Raw genomic sequence first — 21,481 nt, 5'->3', positions numbered from 1 at the left:
GCAAATGTGAGTGAGATTGTTTTCTCAGTTTTCCATTCTGAAAGTCAATATCAGTGTTTAAAAATGCAACTGGTTTCTGGATGTTTATTTTTTATCCTGCAATTTTACTGAATTCATTTATCAGTTGCAGCATTTTTTTGTGGGGAATCTTTAGGGTTCTCTACATAGAGTATCATGTCATCTGGAAATAATGAAAATTTTGCTTCTTCCTTTCCAATTTGTATGTCTTTTATTTTTTCTCCTAGTCTGACTGCTGTGACTAGGACTTCCATTAATATGCTGTGTAAGAGTGGTGAAAGCAAATATTCCTGTCTTGTTTACATTGTTAAGGGAAACACTTATAGTTTTTGCCCACTGAATACAATATTTTCTGTGGGTTTGTCATATATGCCCTTCATCACATTGAGGTATGTTCCCTCTGGTCACACACTGCTGAGAATTTTTATCATAAATGGGTGCTAAATTTTATCAAATCCTTTTTCTACATCTACTGATATGATCATGTAGTTTTTATTCTTCAGTTTGTTTATGTAGTATAACATACTTATTGATTTTTGGATATCGTATCAATCTTTCACCCCAAAATAAATCCTTCATAATGGTTTATGATCTTTTTAATGTATTTCTGGACCTGGTTTGCTAATAATTTGTTGAGATTTTAGCTTCTATGTTCATCAGGGATATTGGCCTATAATGTTCTTTCTTTGTAGTATCTTTATTTGGTTTTGGAATTAGGATAATGCTGGCCTCATACAATGAGCATGGGACTGTTCCCTGCTCTTTAATTTTTGAATAGTTGGAGAAGGATAGGTGTTAGTTCTTCATTGAATGGTTGGTAAAATTCACCTGTGAAGTCATTTGGTCTAGTAATTTTGTTTTTTAGGAGTATTTTTATCACTCGTTTAATGTCACAAGTTGTAATATACCTTTTTAGATTCTCTGGTTCTTCCTGATTAAGTTTTGAAAGACTGTTTCTTTCTAGGATTTAATCCTTTTTTACCAGGTTGTCCAATTCATTGGATTAGAGTAGTTTGTAATATTTTCTTACAGTCTTATGTATTTCTTGGTATCAGTGGTTACTTCTATTTTTATATCGGATTTTATTTATATAGATCTTCTCTTTTTTTCTTGATTAGCCTGGTTAAAGGTTTATCAATACTGTTTATCTTTTACAAGAACCAGCTCTTGGGTTCATCAATCTTTTATATTTTTTTTAAGATTCTATTCCTATAATTTCTGCACTGATCATTATAACTTCCATCTATCTAATCACTTTGGGCTTTCTTTGTTTTTTCTTTCAAGTTCCTTTAAGTGTTAAGTTAGGTTGTTTGTTTGAGATTTTTCCTGTTTCTTGATATAGGCCTGTAATGCTATGGATTTCCCTCTTATGAATGCTTCTTCTTTGTCCTATAGATTTGAAGTGGTTTTGTTCTCATTTTCATTTGTTCCAGGAACTCATCTGATTTCTTCCTTTATCTCACTGTTAACCCATTTATTTCTTAGGAACATGTTATTTGGTCTCCATGTACTTGTGTGTTTTTCAGTTTTTTTCTTGTGATTGATTTCTATTTTCATACCATTATGGCCAGAGAAGATGCTTGATATGATTTCAATCTTCTTAAATTTATTCAGACTTGTTTTTTGTCCTAATACATGGTCTATTCTAGAAAATGTTGAAAAGAACATACATTCTGCTGCTTGGATTGAAATGCCCTGAAGATACTCATTAAATTTATCTAATCTAGTGTGTTAATTAAGGCCACCAATTCTTTGATTTTTTTTCTAGAAGATCAATCCACTGATGTCAATGCGGTGTTAACATCCCCTCTATGACTGTATTACTCTCTATCTCATCTTTTATGTCCATCAAGATTCGCTTTACATATTTAGATGCTCATATATTGGGTGAATAAATGTTTACAAGGGTTATACTGTCTTGTTATATTGCTCCCTTTATCATTATGTAGTGTCATCCTTTATCTCTTAATTTATCTCTTAATATCGGTTTTGTTTTCAAGTTTATTTTGTCAGATATAAGTATTACTACTCCAGCTTTTAAAATATTTTTCTTTGTATGAAATATCTTTTTCTATAACTTTACTTTTTGTCTGTATGTATTTTTTTATTCTGAGGTGGGTCTCTTGTAGACAGCATACATATAAGTCTTTCTTTTTTATTCATTCAGCTACCCTATGTCTTTTGTTAGAGATTTTAAGCCATTTACATTTAAAGTGATTATTCTTAGGTGTATTGATTGCCATTTTATTATTTAACTTTGTTTCTATGTTTCTCTTCTTCTTCTTTCCCCTTCCTCTTTTTCCTCCTTCTTCTCCTTCTTATTTCTTAAAGCAGCTTTTGAAGAGTTCTTGTAATGTTGGTTTGGTGGTAACAAACTCCCTTAGCCTTCTTGTCTCAGAAACTCTTTACTTCTCTTTCAAATTAAAATAATAGCCTTTTGGATAAAGTAGTCTTAATTGTAGGTCCTTGCTTTTTATCACTGAATATTTCATGCCAATCTCCTCTAGCTTGAAATGTTTCTGTTGAGAAATCAGCTGACAGTCTTATGGGCACTCCTTTGCAAGTAACTAACTGTATTTCTCTTTCTGCCTTTAAGATTCTCCTTTTATCTTTAATTTTTGCAACTTTAATTTTTATAAGTCTTGGTGTGGGCCTCTTTGGGCTCATCTTGTTTGGGACTCTACATTTCCTGGACATGTGTGTCTTTTCCTTCACCAGGTAAGGGAAGTTTAGTCATTATTTCTTCAGATAGGTTCTCGATCCCTTGCTCTCTTTCTTCCCCTTCTGGTACCCTTATAATGTGGATGTTGTTCCACTTCATGTTGTCCCAACAGATTCTTAAACTATCTCTTTCTTTTTAATTCTTTTTTCATTTTGCTTGATTGGGTGTTTGTTTGTTTGTTTGTTTGTTTTTACCTTGTCTTCCAAAATTTCTTATCCAATTTTCTGCTTCATCCAACTTACTGTTTATTTCTTCTAGTGTATTCTTCATTTTGAATATTATATTCTTTATTTCTGAGTGGTCCTTTTTTAACTCTACATCTGATAAATTGCTTGCCTCCATTTCATTTAGCTCTTTTTCTGGAGGTTTCTCTTGATCTTTCATTTGGGGCCTGTTTTTTGCCTACCCATTCCAGCTACCTCTTTGTGTTTGTTTCTATGTATTAGATAGATCTGCTATGATTCTCAGTCTTTGTGGGGTTGCCTTGTGTAGTAAGTGTCTGGTGGGTCAGTGGTACAGTCTCCTTGATCACCTGAGATGGGTGCTCCAGGATGGTTCCCTTTGTGCTTTGTGTGGATCCTCCTGTTGTAATTGAGTCTTGAATGCTATTAACTTGTTCATGCAGGCAATCAATCCTTAGGTTGACTGACAGTGAGGCTCAACCCCAACCACCATGTGTGAGCTGCTGTGCATGTATTGACCTGAATTCGCCTGAGAAGTTTTTGGTGCCTGCCAAAATTTCCCTTTAGATATGCTGCTTGTGACGCTTATTGTATCTTGCTCTTGTGTCTGAAGCTGGCCACTAGGTGTTTTGGTTCTGGGATTCTTGGAAGGTACTCTGACGCAAACCAATATAAGACACTGTTTGTGACTGGCTCTCGGAAACCTGTTTGGAGGTACAAGCAATCCACAGATTGTGGCTGCGTCTGGGGGCCTGGATACATGCAGGAAGGAGAAAGCTGTGCATGAAGGCTGGCACTTACCAGCACCGGGCTCCAAGATAGGTCAGCAATTCCCAAGGCACCTGGAAATCCACCTCCTCCTGACTCTGACTGCTGGTTCCTGTTAGGCTCAATCACTGAATGAGATTCTGGCTGTATTCCTCAGTACAGCATAAGCTTTATGGAGTGGGGTGAGCAGGAGTCCAGTGGGAAGGGCTATTACTTTCCCAAGGCTGATACTGCATGGAGGGTGGTGTTCTACATAAGAAAGATGGTGTCTGTGGTATGGGAAAATGATTCAGCACAGGGATTTTAAGGATTTCAACTCCTTCCCCAGAGCCACAAACTCTAATCTCTCCTCACGTGCTTCTAGTTTGCTCCACCCTTCACTGGAGCCCAAGGTAAGAGACTATGAATGAAAGTTTTGGCTTTGACCCTTTAAGTGTGTGCGTGTGTCTCTAGTGGACTCTGGTCTTTCTGGCAGACAGACACCCCACTGATTTTCACAGACAGATTTTATGTGGGTGCCTCTTCCCAGTTCTGGTGCCCTGAGCTAGGGAGCCCAGCTTTGGGTTTAGATTCCACATGTCTTAGGGGGAACCCCCTGCAGCTGAGGTACTCTCTGGAACCTCAGCCACCACCTGTGGGAGCAAAGCCAGCCCTTTTGTCCACCTCTGTCCTTTCTACAAGCCTTGATGTGGCTTCTGTAAATCCTTGCTTATAAGACTTCTCTTAAGCTAGTCTTCAGTTGGTTATTCAGGATTATTCTTCTATGATTTAGTTGTAATTCCAGTTTGTTCCTTGAAAAAGATGAGTGTAGCTTTCACCTAATCTACAACTATCTTGTATCATTCCTTACCATTTTTTATTATTGTTTTTCAGTTACAGTTGTCCTATTTTTCCCCCATCAACCCCAACAGCCCACCCCTGCTCCCACAGTCATACCCCACCCCGTTGTCCATGTCCATGTGTCATTTATACATGTTGCTTGAGTAGACCCTTACCCTACTTATTCACCTTTTCTCCCTCCCCCCTGATAACTGTTATTCTGTTCCCTGTTCAGTTTTGTTCATTTGTTTGTGTTGTTCATTAGACTTCTGTATCAGGTGATACCATATGGTATTTTTCTTTCATTGACTGGCTTATTTTGCTAAACATAATTCTCTCTAGTTCCATCCATGTTGTCACAAATGGCAGGAGTTCCTTTTTCCTCTCTGCTGCATAGTATTTCATTGTGTAAATGTACCAGAGTTTTTCAATCCACTCATCTACAGATGGGCACTTATGCTGTTTCCAGCACTTGGCTATTGTAAACAGCGCTGCTATGAACATAGGGGTGCACAGGATTTTTTGAATTGGTGTTTCAGGATTCTTTGGGTATAATCCTGGCAGTGGAATCACTAATTCAAAAGGCCTATCCATTTTTAGTTTTTTGAGGAAATTCCATACTGTTTTCCATAGTGGCTGCACCAGTCTGCATTCCCACCAAAGGTGCACTAGGGTTCCCATTTCTCTACATTCTCACTAGCAGTTGTTGTTTGTTAATTTGTCGATGATAGCCATCCTGACCGGTGTGAAGTGGTAACTCATTGTGGTTTTATTTGCATCTCTATGATGGCTAGTGATGTTGAGCATTATTTTATATCCGTATGAACTCTCTATATGTACTCCTTGGAAAATTATTTGTTCAGGTCCTTTGTCCATTTTTTAATTGGGCTCTCTGTCTTCTTTGTGTTGAGATGTGTAAGTTCTTTATATATTTTGGAGATCAATCCCTTGTCTGAGGTATCATTGGCAAATATGTTTTCCCATGTGGTTAGTTTCCTTTTCATCTTGCTAATGTTTCTTTTGTTAAGCAGAAACTCTTTAGTTTGATGTAGTCCCATTTGTTTATTCTTTCCTTTATTTCCCTTGCCCTAGGAGATGTATCGGTGAAAATATTGCTATGTGGGATATCTGAAGTTTTTCTGCCTATGTTTTCCTCTAGGACTTTTATGGTGTCATGTCTTACATTTAAGTCTTTTATCCATCTTGAGTTTATTCTGGTGTGTGGTGTAAGCTGGTGGTCTAGTTTCTTTTTTTTCTTTTTTTTTTTTGCAAGTCCCTGTCCAGTTCTCCCATCACCATTTGTTGAAGAGGCTCTTCTCACTCCTTTTTATGTTTCTTGCCTCTTTGTCAAATATTAGTTGACCATTTAGATCTGGGTTTATTTCTGTGCTCTCTATTCTGTTCCATTGACCTATATGTTCTTATGCCAGTACCAGACTGTTTTGATCACAGTGACTTTGTAGTATAGTTTGATGTCTGGTATTGTGATTCCTCCTGCTGTGTTCTTCTGTCTCAAGATTGCTTTGGCTATTCAGGATCTTTTTGGTTCCATATAAATTTTTCAAGTATTTGTTCTAGGTCTGTGAAATATGTCATTGGTATTTTAATACGGATTGTGTTGAATCTGTACATTGCTTTGGATAATATGGACATTTTAATGATGTTGATTCTTCCCATCCAAGACCATGGTATTTTCTTCCATTTATTTGTATCTTCCTTAATTTCTTTTTTTAAAGTAATATAGCTATTTATTTAGCTTCTTGTCATGCCAAAATGTTTTTGTGCATATATATATATCGGCAGCCGTCCGTCTCGAGAGACGATGGTGTAGCTTCTTAAGAGTCTATCTGCACCGCCGAGAATGGCTGTGCAGTCCGACTCGGGAGTGACATGGTATCTGTCTCCTCCCGTGTTGAATCGACATCTTGTGATGACGCTGAAGCTACAGAGCCTGGGCAGGGTAATATGGAGGGTCTGCTGTTGCCCATGCAGCAGACCCCCCCTCTCTTCGCAGCTGAAGGGTCCAAGGGAAAGACGGAGTCGATACAGCTTGGGTTCAGGTGCGCCGCAGGAGTTGCCGGTGTTGACTACAATGTCAAACCGCCTTAGGGACTCCGGCTCCGGATTTTCTGTCGGGGTTTACTCCCTTAGCCTTTCCCCTGAAGAGGTATGCCGCAAGGCAGCGGAGGTTTTTTGGAGTCAGAGTTTTCCTTATATTGTGCATATAATGCTATAATTATCACACAGGCAAAATTATACATCAAATTATATTACCTGATTATATAAAAATGTAAAGTGAAAATGATTTATCAATCCCTTTTAACATAACTAGTAAACAATTCAGTAGGGAATATAAGGCACAAAATATTAGTAAAAGGACACAGAGCTATAATGTAATTGTTACTTAAGTTTGCCTTGTCATAATTTTATGAATATACAAAGACAAACTTGTAAAATGTTATATTTACTAAGATTCTGGCAAGAGTTTTATGTAACAAGACACAGCATAACAGGCTTGCCATTCAACTTGTATATGGTAAGTCTCAGCTTCAATATGAAGCTGTTACAAACTAAACCAAAGCAAATCCAAAACCTGCTTCTCACATGCTAAATATTTTGGCAAGAACGCTGCCACTAAACGCAGTAAGGAATTTAAGATAGCAAGAATAAAAAGTTAATAAAAGCTAAGCACTACAGCTTAAACAAAATTCATACAAAAAATAAGTATCATTGGTTACATAAAATTTTCCTGACTGGTTAAAACTTAACAGTATAAAACATGCATCTTAGAATCTTTAGCTATCAAGTTTAAAATGTACCAGTGTCTATTTAAAATGACTCCTCTTCAAAGCCAAAGTGTAGTCAAAATTATTTCAAATGTTATAACACATTCTAATACTAAAAATTCTTCAGTATTATCAAAGCGGAGGTAAATCCCAGAGCTTCTGGGCTTTCTTGTGCTGCAAAAGGCTTTCTCTGGTTCACTCAAAGCAGCATATGGCAGCTCAAGGATGTTACTAACCTCAATAAAGCACAAGGCTGCCATACCCAGCTCAGACCTCCCCATGAAGCATGGCTACTGTGTCCACAAAAACGGGATGTATGAGGACAAAAGGCACACTATTCTGCTAAAGAAAATAGCAAACCACCTCCACCCCTGAAAGCTCCTTCCCCAGGCAAATAATAAAAGTATACAAGGGGAAAAATTAAAATACACTTATCTACAGAATAAGGAAATTGAAATATCAATGCAATCCCTCTTCAAAAACATTAACTATAGTCATTTGGTCATTTCTGTTGATTTATCATTAGATACGTCTAGTCAAAAATATTAACTTTATTTCCAAATAACAACCACTAATATGACTGTAGTATATTATCTCCCAAAGTTATTAAGCAATGGAAGAGAAAAAGACAGATGTTCAGGCAGCAGGCAATTATTAGAGCCCTTCCACACAGTGGCATCTGAGTGGCTACTGATGAGTCCAGGAATAATTCTAGAAATGACAATATTCATGCATTTTAGTAAATATGTCATTATTTCACAGTTGAGAACTCCTCAGACATTGCACTAGATAAGGGAATCCTGATTTTTCCTGTCATGGTGACTCAGGACTCAAACTAGCAGCCTTCTTTTTCTTTTTCTTACTGTGTTTCTTATGCTTCTTTTTCTTTCTTTCTTTTCTTTTTTTCTGTTGCTTTTTCTCTATCTTCACTGCTTTTCTCCTTTTTTGCTCATACCTCCTCAATATAATCCGTTTCTGATAAGGACTCAGATGATAAAGGTTTATCTTCAGGATAAATCGTTCTCTTTTTGCCGAGTCCTTTAATGTCCTTTTCTTTCTCAGTTGCATCCTTTGACTTGTTTTTCTTTTTCAAACTATCCTTATTATCTAATTCTGTCTCTGAGATGGAGCTTTCGGAAGATTTATGTGAACAATTCTTCTTTTCATTTTTCCTTTTTCCTGCTTTCTTATCCTCAACTTCGGAACCTAAAGAACTGCTGGAAGAATCAGAGCTTGATGAAGAAGAGGATGAATACCTACCAGATTTCTTTTTTTCTTTTTTCTTTCTATGACATTTTTTGGATGAGCTCTCACTTCCACTTAATAATTTCTCCCTGTGTTTTTCTAGTTTTTTCTTCCAGTTCTCATTCATTTTTCTTCAAATTCAGCCAATGCCTTGTAGCCTTTCTTTTTCTTTTCTAGTTATTTTCTCACTTCTTCCCAGGTAGGCGTTGGTTGATTCTAATAATCTTGGATCGTTGTCCCTGAGGACTAGACTGGAACCCTTGATCTGGCCATTGCTATTGGGGGTCATATAAGCCACCTGATTGTCCCTCTACCCATGGTGCTGGGCTACGCACACTGTCAGATGCCAAAGGAGACCAGGCAAGTGGAGCGGCAGAAGTAGGATCGCACAGGTCTGTCGACTCCCTTGTATCTTCCTCAATTTCTTTCTTCAGTGTTATGTAGTTTTCCGAGTACAGGTTTCTTATCTCTTTCGTTAGGTTTATTCCTTGGTACTTTATTTTCCTTGTTGCTATAGTAAATGGAATTTTTTTTCAGTTTCTACCTCTGATATTTTGTTGCAGGTGTACAGAAATGCCTTAGATTTCTGTATATTTACTTGATACCCTGCTATTTTACCAAATTCACTTATTATGTTGAGTAGTTTTTTAGTGGAGTCTATAGAATTTTCTATGTATACTATCATGTCATCTGCAAATAGTGACAGTTTTGCTTCCTCTTTTCCAATTTGGATGCCTTTTATTTCTTTTTATTTTTGTCTGATTGCCGTGGCTAGAACTTCCAATATTATGTTGAATAGGAATGGAGAGAGTGGACATCCTTGTCTTTTCCTGATCTCAGGGAGAATGCTTACAGTTTTTGTCCATTGAGTATAATGTTGGCTCCAGGTTTCTCATATGTAGCCTTAATTACGTTGAGGTATCTCCCTCTATTCGCATTTTGCTGAGTGTTTTCATCATAAATGGATGTTTTACTTTGTCAAATGCTTTTTCTGCATCTATTGATATGATCATGTGATTTTTGTCTTTCATTTTAATTATGTGATGTATTACATTTATTGATTTGTAAATATTAAACCAACCTTGCATCCCTGGGATGAATCCCACTTGATAGTAGTGTATGATCTTCTTAATGTGTTGCTGGATCATTTTTGCCAATATTTTGTTGAGGATTTTAGCATCTATGTTCATCAGTAATATTGGCCTGTAGTTTTCTTTCTTTGTTGTGTCCTGACCTGGTTTCAGAATTAGAGTAATACTGACTTCATAGAAAGAGTTTGGGAGTCTTTTCTCTTCTTGGATTTCTTGGAATAGTTTGAGAACAGTAGGAGTTAGTTCTTCCCTATATGTTTTGTAAAATTTGCCCATGAATCCATCTGGTCGAGGGCTTTTGTGTGTCGGAATTATTTCATTACTGTGTCTTTTTCACTCTTTGTTATTGGTCTGTTCAGGCTTCTACTTCTTCTTGATTCAGTTTTGGAAGGTTATATGTTTCTAGAAATTTTTCCATTTCATCTAGGATGTCAAGTTTCTTGCCATATAATTGTTTGTAGTAATTTCTTACAATCCTTTGTATTTCTGTGATATCAGTTGTGATTTCTCCTCTTTCATTTCTGATTTTGTTTATTGGGTCTTCTCTCTTTTTTTCCTGATGAGCCTGGCTAGGGGCTTGTCGATTTTGTTTATTTTTTTTGAAGAACCAGCTCCTAGTTTTGTTGATCTTTTGAATTGTTTATTTAGTTTCTATGTCATTTAATTGTGCTCTGATCTTGATGATTTCCTTTCTTCTACTCGCACTGGGCTTTGTTTGTTATTGTTGTTCTACTTCTTGTAGCTGTAGGGTTAGATTTTTTATTTGAGATTCTTCTATCTTTTTCAGATAGACCTGTATTGCTATGAACTTTCCTCTCAAGACTGCTTTTGCTGTATTCCATAGGTTTTGGGCTGTCGTGTGTTCATTATCATTAGTTTCCATAAACTTCTTGATATCTTTCTTGATGTCATTGTTAACCCATTCATTTTTTAATATTATGTTATTCATTCTCCATGAGTTTGGATGTCTTTGATATTTTTCCTTGAGGTTGATTTCTAGTTTTAAGACATTGTGGTCTGAGAAGTTGCTTGATATAATTTCAATTTTCTTGAATTTGTTGAGTCTTGTTTTGTATCCTATTATGTGGTCTATCTTTGAAAATGTCCCATGTGCATTTGAAAAGAATGTATATTTTGCTTTTTGGGGTGAAAAGTTCTATATTCGTCGGCAGCCGTCCGTCTCGAGAGACGATGGTGTAGCTTCTTAAGAGTCTATCTGCACCGCCGAGAATGGTTGTGCAGTCCGACTCGGGAGTGACACGGTATCTGTCTCCTCCCCTGTTAAATCGACATCTTGCGATGACGCTGAAGCTACAGAGCCTGGGCAGGGTAATATGGAGGGTCTGCTGTTGCCCATGCAGTAGACCCCCCCTCTCTTCGCAGCTGAAGGGTCCAAGGGAAAGACGGAGTCAATACAGCTTGGCTTCAGGTGCGCCGCAGGAGTTGCCGGTGTTGACTACAACGTCAAACCGCCTTAGGGACTCCGGCTCCGGATTTTCTGTCGGGGTTTACTCCCTTAGCCTTTCCCCTGAAGAGGTATGCCGCAAGGCAGCGGAGGTTTTTGGAGTCAGAGTTTTCCTTCTCTGACTTGATTAACTAAGTCCACTTGATCTAGTGTGTTGTTCAATGCCTCAATATCCTTGGTGTTTTTTTGCTTCAAAGATATGTCTATTGTTGATAATGAAGTGTTAAAGTCCCCTTCTATGTGTGTGTTGCTGTTGATATCCTTCTTGTAGTCTTCCAAGATTTTCCTTATATATTTATATGCTCCTATGTTGGGTGCATATATGTTTACCAGGGTTATATCTTCTTAATGGAGTGTTCCCTTAAATATTATGAAATGTTCTTTGTCTCTTTTTATGGCCTTTGCTGTGAAATCTGTTTTGTCTGATATAGGTATTGCTACCCCAGTTTTTTTTTTTTTTTTTTTCATGTTCGTTTGCTTGGAAAACTTTTTTTTATCTGTTCACTTTCAGTCTGTGTAAATATTTTATTTTGAAGTGTGTTTCTTGTAGACAACATATATGTAGGTCATGTTTTTGTATTCATTCCACTATCCTATGTTTTTTGATTGGAGCATTTAATCCTTTTTCATTTAAGGTTATTATTGACAGGTATTTATTCATTTCCCTTTGTTCCTGTGTTCCTCTCCCTCTCTTTTTTTCTTGTTTTTTTTTTTTTTTTAAGCATTCCTTATAGCATCTCTGGCAATGCTGGTTTGATAAAGATGTATTCTTTTAGTTTTTTTTTTTTATCTCAGAAACTCCTTATTTCACCTTCTATTTGAATGAGAGCCTTGCTGGGTAGAGTAGTCTTGGTTGTAGGCCTTTGTTTTTCATTGCTTGAAATATTTTATGCCATTCCCTTCTGTCTTGTAGTGTTTCTGTTGAGAAATCAGTTGATAGCCTTATCGGAGCTCCCTTGTATGTTATTTGCTGTTTTTCTCTTGCTGCTTTTAGGATTCTCTCTTTGTCTTTGAATGTTGCCATTTTAATTATGATGTACCTTGGAGTGGGCCTTTTTGGTTTCATCTTCATTGAGGCCTTCTGTGATTCCTGGACTTGCATGACTTTTTGTCTCATCAAGTTAGGAAGACTTTCTGTCATAACTTTTTCAATCATCTTTTCTATCCCTTTTTCCTCTTCCTCTCCTTCTTGTATCACTATGATTCTAATGTTGTTTAGTCTCATGTTGTCCTGCAGTTCTCTTAAACCCTCTTCATTTTTTTTTCAATCTTTTTTCATTTTGTTGCATTGTCTGGGAATTTTTTTCTACATTCTCCTCCAAGTCACTGATCCAATCCCCTTCTTCATTTAGCCTGCTTTTAATTGCTTCTACTGTGTTCTTCAGTTCAGAAATTGTATTCTTCATTTCTTCCTGGTTCTTATTGATAGTTTCTATGTCCTTTATTATGCTGATGTAGTTCTCAGTAAGTTCCTTGTAGCTTCCCTGCAATTCTTTGTAGTTTCCCTGTAATTCCTTGTAATTCCCCTGGAGTTCATTGTAGTTTTCTTTGAGTTTTTCAAGTTCATTGAGCTTCCTTACAACCATTCTTTTTAATTCCATGTCTTATAGTTTGCTTAGCTCTCTTTCATCTAGCACTCTTTCTGGGGATTCCTCTTTTCCTTTCATTGGGAGGTTGTTTCTGTGTCTCCTCGTGTTGGATTCTCCTTGTTTGTTTTTGTTTATTTGATTTTTCTGCTTTGATTTCCCACCTTTGTGGTATGAAATTCTACATAGGAGACCTGGAAGATTCAGTGGTGCAGTCTCTTTGATCTCCTAAGCCTGATGCTCTTGGGATGCCCTTTATGCCATTTGTTTAAGCTGTCTGGTTGTATTTCAGTTACTGTTTCGTGGATCCTTCCCTCTGGCTAGTTGATTGAGAGTCACTTTGCCCACCTTGTCTTGAGTTCTTTTGTGGAAATGCTGTTAAAACATAAACACACAACCCAGGCGAGAAACCTACACCCTCCAAAATATCCCCTGTCCACAAGCCCACCATCAGCAGCAAATAAGCCAGTATAAATATAAATGTAGAGAGGTTAAGACTATTATACTATAGGAGAAACAGATAAGAGTTGTTTTAAATGAAAGAAAGATGATTTTTGAGAGTTAAGATGATAGAATAATAATAGTATCAAATAGGGTCAAGGTTATGTGAGACAGTAAGATTTACATTGTATGTTGAAAAGGGAGGGAAGAATGCAGAATGAAGTGAGAAAGTGGAAGTGTATATTATTAGGTTCATATAGCAGTTATATTCTATATGTTTTGTGTGAGAGAGAGGATAAATAAAAGAAACAAACAAAAATTAAAGAAGAAGGGTAGGAGGGAGAGAAGGTAGGAAACAGATTAAAGAAAGAGTTTTTCCCCAGTACAACCTTTAGCTGCTATCTTCTTTTTCTAGATCTGCCCCTGGTAAAAATTCAATGGGTTTCAAATCTTTTCTGGCTGACTGGCTGTGAGGAGATCCAGCTTGATTCTGGGGTTGCTAGTCTCTCACTCGTGGACCTGCCACCACTCTACTGTTAGCCGCACTTAGTTGAGTCCCCCCACCCTCTTCAGTCCTCTGGCACCCTTTGTCCTCCTCAGGGTTGTCTAGAAACACTGTTCTGCTGGTGGGCCAGTGTGCACATGCCAATAGTCTCTGCCCAGGCTCAAGTCCTGTCACTGTTCCTCAAAAAAAAGTCTCTGTGTTGCCTCCAAACTGCAGCATGGGCTCATGTCCCTGCCTATACTCCTGCATGTGCCACCTGCCCACCTGGGGTTCTTACTGAGTCTGCAGTTCTGCCAAAGCTTTCCCACATGGGCCCCTCTCCCTGGCTCAGTTCTGCCCCTTTGCTTGGTGGAGACCTAGCACGAGTGCCCAGAATGCAGAGTTGTCAGCCCAGGGTTGCCAACCACGGGAGTCCCCACCTAGACTCAGTTCATACAGTTTCTCACAGTTTGAGCTCTTCACTGTCTTCCCATGCCTCTTGCTGTTTCAGCCAAACCTTCTCACTGACTCCCTCCAGGACTTTGCTGGTTGGTGCGCCTTGGCAGGGGGAACCCTCCAAGCATACCTCAGCTAATGAACTGGTAAGCATCTGCCTCTTTTGGGTGCAGTATGGCAGAGGCCCTGGTCTGGGGGGCCCAGCAACTCAGCCTGGAGAACGCAGCCAATCTTTCCACCCTCCTTCATGCCACTCCCACACTCCCTTCCCTGCTCACACTAACTGAAATCCGTACTCACTCACTCCTCTCTGTGTTTGCACTCCAAGTCCTTCCACAGTGGGAGCGAGCATACAACACCACTACCTACTCCACCACCATCTGTCCTCTTTCCCTTACTATTTTTTTAAGAAGATGGCACTAACAGTCAATTTACAGTGTTGTTCAATTTGTAGAGTTGGTAGATTATATATGAAAACTATAACTTTTATTTTCTCTTGACAATATCCCTAATGATTAAGTGACTTGTTCTACATGTCTCATACAGAGTTCATTGTACTTATCTGAGAGGTGCAAAGTAGGAGCCAAAAGAAAAATTAATTGACTTTTCACACATAGATGAAAAATCAATAGAACATAAATACTTGAATCCCTGAATCCATTCCAGCAATTCTTTACAACCTTAGGGTCAGTTTTCTTTTGGAACCAGGATCCCTGGGAAATGGGTATCCTACCCAACCATGATATCTGATGCTATATACAAAAGCAGCTTATTTCTCTGACCAGGTAGACAAGCTTATGCATAGTTTGTCTTTCTAACCTCTAGAACTAAACTTCCCAATCTGGTCTTCCAGAACTTCAGCCATGATTAAGTATTGTGGTCCATATTTCTTACCTTTTTCCTTTTGAAGGCATCTACCAGGAAGGCTCCCTCTCTCAGTTTTCATAGAGAATCTGTACTATTTTCCATAAGGATGTAGAACACCCATAGTTGACCTCACAGTGCAGATTTAGTCTAGAGGGGTCATATCTACAAGAGCAGCTCACCTGCATACATGTCATAATAGATAAGAACCTTTTCTCCAAGTGCTATCAAAGATAAAATGTGTTCTACTCTCTCATAAGGTGATATTGTGGGGATTATGCTAATGTTTGAAAGTGCATTCTCTGAGTTTGACATCTCAGGATTTCATGTTGATCCTGCTACTCTCTAGACAGAGCACTTGGATGCAACCTTACCTAACACTCTGTTCTTGTGTTTCTTCATCTACAAAATAGGAATGAAATATTGCTTTTCTCAGAACAGAGTGAGTGTTGTATTAAATGGGAGAATGTATACCCAGAGTGTGGCAATGTGATGTGATTAAGAAGGAACTGATTTTAAAATCAGCTCCTACTCTTTCCCCAAAACCTAGCATGAACACATCCTGAAAACTTCCATGTTTTCTTCTTTGAGGAACAAGAATTATCTTCCACAAAATTAACCTATGCAAACTTGCTTCATAGCACTTGTATGTATCTCCACATTAGATTCTGGTTTGGGGCCTCAGCACTCTCAGGGCCTCAGCACTCTTGGGCTCTAACACTGCTGATCACACAATGGAGAAAGTCCACTGGTTTTCTCTCTTTGTCTTCTAAAATCCTTGTATTTTATCTGTTTGTGTATCAAAATAATGTAAAACGTATTTAGGTTTTTTCTGAACTCCCAGTTCCAGATGTGACCAATGGCTGTAAGATGTACTTATTTCTCAGAAAGTTCACTGCCAATTTTAGTGCAGTCTCACTGCCATGCTCTGTGGTACATGTTCTCCAGTTATTAAATATCCAGTTCAGCAAGAAATGAAAAAGACTATGGTATATGTGGTTCATTAAGTGTGGTGTTGGCAAATATTTAGTTTCCTTGAGACAAATTATGATTTAAGATTATTTACTTAGAAAATTCAAGAATAGCTTTTATCCCTGATGGTTAAAATAAACATGGTTTAACTAGTAAGAGCTTTCACTTTTGAAGGGATTAGAGATTTTTGTTCATATTCAGTATGTTTCTCAGGGACCAGGTTTACCTCTTATTATTGAGAGACTTTGGGTAGTTATTCTTATTTTGGTCATCCCTGCATTAAAAATGGGGCTACTTTGCTTTCTCCAGAGTATTGTGGTAAATATTGATGAGATGATGCACACAGGGTCTGCCCATATCTGGCAATCAGAAGACAGTTAAGAAATATTAGTCCTGCTTTATTTGTAGTGTGGGTGTGTATGTAAAAAGCATAAACAGTGAAATTTTAAAAAATAAAATAAACTGTTATGTGTGAGGGTTGATAAGTAATATTTTTCTGTATACACTGATTTCCAGTTTATATGGTATCTAGTAGTTTATTAAAATCTATCCCAAGGGAACTCTCTTTTCATCCTCCACTACAACTGTATTACTGATACAGAAAACCAGTCTTGATTCTGGGAAAATTTAATATTATTTAATTTGCTTTCTTGGTATTCTCTCTATATAACAGAACACATTCCTTAAGGAAGCTTAAGTTGAAATCACACACACACACACACACACACACACACACAACATACACAGAGTCACAGAGTCTGTCAAGAAGGTATCCAGCCATGTAATATGAAAAATAGAGACATTTATGTAAGAAGTTACAAGATACATGAAACATTGTACATAGGACAATGACACCTCAGTCCCCTTCAAAGTAGACACCTTTGGACCTTACACAGTTAGTCACCTATCAGTTTTCCTGGATCTCACTGATGGTTTGAAATTTCTTCCCTTTCAAAGGTGATTTAATTTTGGGAAAAGCCAGAAGTCATAGGATGCCTAATCTGGGCTGTTAGGGAGGCTGAGTTATCTGGATAATTTGATGTTTCACCAAAAAATTCTGCACAAGACATGATGCATGAGTGGGCACATTGTCATGACCAATCACCAGCTACCCATAGCTGTGACCTTCTGAATCATCCAAATAGTTTCTGTGGAGGGGTGTTTAAGCTTAATGCAAAATTTGATGCAGATTCATTGCTCTACTTGCTCAGTCATTTTGAATGCAATAGCCACACAGCATACATGCTCACTCAATAGTCATCTACTGCCTCCACAGATTAGTACAGTGAAGTCATCATTTTTCATGCATGCACATTCCAGTCCACTCCTCTTGGCTGCCAGTTTACATCAATGTTATGCAAACCTTCTTGTTATATTAACAATGGCTGGACTTCTTCCAGACAGACCTTAAATATGTATATTGATATAGATGGATATAGATATAGATAGATGTGAGATAATTATTATAGTACTTTCCCCATAGGTTTATCATGAATTTTAAATGAGTTTATATTTGTATAAAACAAATCCTAGAACATATGAAGAACTGGAAGAGGTGTTTATTAAATAACTTTGTTAAATAAGTTGTCTTAATAATTAAATAGGTATTCAAGCCTTTGATTATAAATTAAATAACAGTATGCAAGTATAGTCTTTCATATATTTTATTTGTAAATTTTGAGTCCAAACAAGACTCTCGGTTTTAGGCAATATAATTGTAGGTACTTGTTACATGATTAAAAATAGCTATCATTTTCTGTCAGTTACTTTGTAGGAAACACTTTCCTTAGTACTTTGTATTTCTTATTTAATTTTTATAATAACCCTAGGAGGTAGTATGCACTGTTATTTTTATGATTACTTTTTAAAAGACAAAAACTGAGATTTACAGATGTTGAATAACTCATCAAGGTCACATATTTATTGAATGATAGAACCAGGATTTGAGCCTAATCCTGCTTGACTCCAAAGCTTTTGCCCTATTAGCTATACTGAATATAAAATAGTAAGCCTGTAGTAATGTTTCCACTACCTTTCTCAAATATTTGTAAACAATGTCTTCATACTACCAGGTTCCCCAATGATTTTTGGTGACTCAGTCTTTTCACTTTTTCATGCTTAGAAATCCAGGGACTCTAAGTTGAGCCCATGTGAGAGATATTTGTAGCCATAGCAACATGAGGCAGCCTACTGGTGTGGACCTAATGTGAATGGACTGAGATAGTCTTTTTGGGTACAGAGCAGTTGGATCCAGGCAAGGAGCAGTGTTAGAAAATTTTCCTAGTAATCAAAGGCAGGAACCACATCTAATTTATCTTTGTATTCCCACCATATCTAGAGCCATGCCTAGTGTGCCTCAGGCTCTAGTGAACACTTGCTAGATCAAATGAATAACTCACTTTACATTTAATCTTTCACAATATAAAAAGGAAAGAAATAAAAACTAGACATAAACTTATATTTTTCTGAATTTGCTCCAAAAGATTGGTATTAATGAACATATTACAAACTATGCCTGGATGGTACATTTAACTTCTTTCAGCTTTAAACATTAATAGCAAATTAATGGTGATAGAATTTTTTGTGGTAAAAACATAGAATGTTCTTTCAAGCTAAGATAATAGCTTATGAAAAATTAAATTTAAAGTGATCTTTTGAGAAATGGCATTTTGGAACAAAACAATTATTTATCCATCAAATATTTTATTGGAAAGTGTGACTATCTTGTTAATTAGGGTTCAGATTCTCATTAATGGTCTGGATTTTAACTGATTGCCGCAACACTTCATTAATTTTTTAGTTTGGTTGAAAACAAGTTGAGTTGGCTGACTTGTAAAGTATTTTGAAAATAAATATAGCAATGATGTTGCCTTATAATTGCTTGGCTTATTATGGTTCTGAATATTGTTTATGCAATAACTTTTGCTATTTTATCTCCTTTTTAGTTCTAAGCAACTCTGACTTGAGGATGAGAGATTAACTCTGAAAATTAGAATGAAGATTCTTTTACTTTTTTCTTTCAGTTTCTCTAAACAAGCTCTTTAGCTAAGAAAAATTTTATAAACATGCTCGTTATATATACATTATGAATGTAATTGCTGTTCTTAACAGCTTTCTTGAAGTATAATTAGTATGCAATAAACAGAATATATTTAAAGTGTACAATTCTATATGTTTTGACATAAACATATCCATAAAACCATCACTGCAGTCAAGGAAATTAACATACCCATCAAACTCAAAAGTTCCCTCATACTCTTTGTGATTTTACTGTCTCCTGCCCTTCTATCCTCTTCTCATCCTACCCACAAGTAATTATTGATGTGCTACCTGTAACTAGATTTGTTTCATTTTCTAGGATTTCAGATAAATGGACTTATACCATGTATTTATTATTATTATGATTTGCCAAGGGCATGAGGGGCAGGGAGCAATTTTAATTAGGCCTAGTTTGAGATTTAGCTATGTTGTAATAAGGGAGTTTCAGTTCTTCATCCCCACTAACACTTAGTATGTTTGCTATTTTTAAATTTTAGGCATTCTAATAAGTGTGTGCTGGCAATCCACTGTTGTTTTCTAAATTTGCAATTCCCTAATGTCTGCAAAGGTATTTTACCTGACTTAAAATAATAAAGCAACAGAACACTTTGTTTTCTCACTATTGAGTTCTAAAAGTGATTTAGAAAATCTGGATACAAAACAGTTATTAGGTATATGATTTTGCAAATATCTCTCCAGGCTGTGAATTACTATTCTCTTAATAATTTCTTTGTAAGGGCAGACTTTTAGATTTTGATGAAGTGCACTTTATAGTTCTCTTAGGAATCATGTTTTCCATGTGGTACTTAAGAAATATTTACCAAACCCACATGCACAATGATTTCTTCTATATTTTCTTCTAGAAGTTTGTTTTTTGGCCTGTGATATCAAAGAGTTCCAGAATCATCGGTTAAAGTTACTATTCTTTCTTCACTGAATTGCTTTTACATCTTTGTTAAAAATCGTGTGTCCAACTTCCGGCCAAGATGGAGGCTTAGACGGACGCGCTAGGTCTCCCTCTACAACTAGAGAGGAATACAACTACTTCAAAACAAAGGATAACTAGAAATTCCAGAAAATAAAACTACACGGAAGCCCAACATATGAAGTTATAAACCAGCGGTGCTCTTTGGGCAGGTAAGAGCAAAAGAGGGCGGCGCTGTTTGCGGTCGCACCTGGGACAGCGGCGGGGAGAACAACCCCGGCTGCAGTCGAACCCCCGGCAGCTCGCGACCCCAACGCTGGGGAAAGCAGCCACCACATCGCCTTGAACAGTGAGGCCCAGGGGGGCGGGAGGACGGATCCCGGTCTCCTAGCGGAATAACTGTGTGAATCCATCTTGGACCCCCGCCCCCAAAGAAAGCGCCACAGGGCTGCGAAATAGGTCGCGGACAGGTGCCGGTCGCTGGATTGTGACGACAAAGCACCACGGCACAGCAAGAAAGGTTGCCGAACGGCGCCGGTCGCTGGGTCATTACGAGTACACAGGCACTGCCCCCTACAGCCGGCCCAAGAAAACAAAACACATCTGTCAAAATGAGGCAGACAACTATAGAAATCCCGGTGGCACAGCTCACCAGGCAACAGATGGAGAACCTGACAGATGAACAGATAAGAAACCTGTCAGATGCTCAGTTCTGGGCCATTGTTATCAGGTGGCTTACAGAATTCACAAAAGATCTGGAAAAAGATGAGAAAGAAGCGAAAAACACTCATAACGAAAGGAACAAAACCACATACGAGACAGATGGTGAGGAAATAAAATCCAGAGTTCATTTCAACAAACTGGAATATGGAGAAGGAACAAGCAGTCAACCAATGCAGCGAGAGGAAATGGGAAGCAACGATGAGAGGATCAGAAACCTCTGGGGCAGCTATAAAAGGCCCAACATAAGAATCATTGGTTTGCCAGAGACGAGGAAGATGAACTAGAACTTGAAAAATTGAGTGAAAATATAATAAAGGAGAACTTCCCAGACTTGGGGAAGGAAATAGACTTACAGGTCCAGGAAGCACAGAGAGTTCCAAAAAAACTGGACCCAGGGAGAACCACTCCAAGACACATTATAATCAAAATGTCAAAAATTAAAGATAAAGAGAGAATCTTAAAAGCAGCAAGAGAGAAGAAAAGAATTATGTACAAAGGGGTCCCAATTAGACTATCAGCTGACTTCTCAAGGGAGACCCTGCAGGCAAGAAGGGACTGGCAAGAAATATTCAAAGTAATGAAAATCCAAAACCTACAACCACGAATACTCTATCCAGCAAAATTGTCATTCAGAATAGAAGGACAGAGAAAGTGTTTCCAGGACAAAATAAAACTGAAAGAGTTCATTAGATCCAAACCACTGTTATATGAGATGTTAAAGGGACTGGTTTAGAAAAAGGAGGATCAAGACAATGAAATCTAAAATGAAAACTGCATCACAAGAAACAACAAAAGCTAGGGAATTGAAACGAAAGCAAACTAAACAGGCAACGAGAGTGGAAAAAGAACTATAGGTACGGGGAACATATTGGGGGGAGGTCAACAGGGAGGGGGA

General features: G+C 37.6%; 1 protein-coding gene and 1 pseudogene across 6 annotated transcripts in view; one reads left to right on the top strand and one right to left on the bottom strand.

Moving 5' to 3' along the window:
* PIEZO2 (piezo type mechanosensitive ion channel component 2) overlaps window positions 1-21,481 on the top strand; it is a 641,878-nt gene that overhangs the window by 391,558 nt on the left and 228,839 nt on the right. The window lies entirely within an intron of this gene.
* On the bottom strand, window positions 8,059-8,844 carry LOC150002913 (protein FAM133B pseudogene; annotated as a pseudogene).

The sequence above is a fragment of the Furipterus horrens genome, unplaced genomic scaffold (assembly GCF_987537825.1).
Source record: "Furipterus horrens unplaced genomic scaffold, mFurHor1.1.pri manual_scaffold_8, whole genome shotgun sequence".
In the NCBI taxonomy this organism is placed as follows: Eukaryota; Metazoa; Chordata; class Mammalia; order Chiroptera; family Furipteridae; genus Furipterus; species Furipterus horrens.
This window is presented reverse-complemented; position numbering and strand designations above follow the sequence as displayed.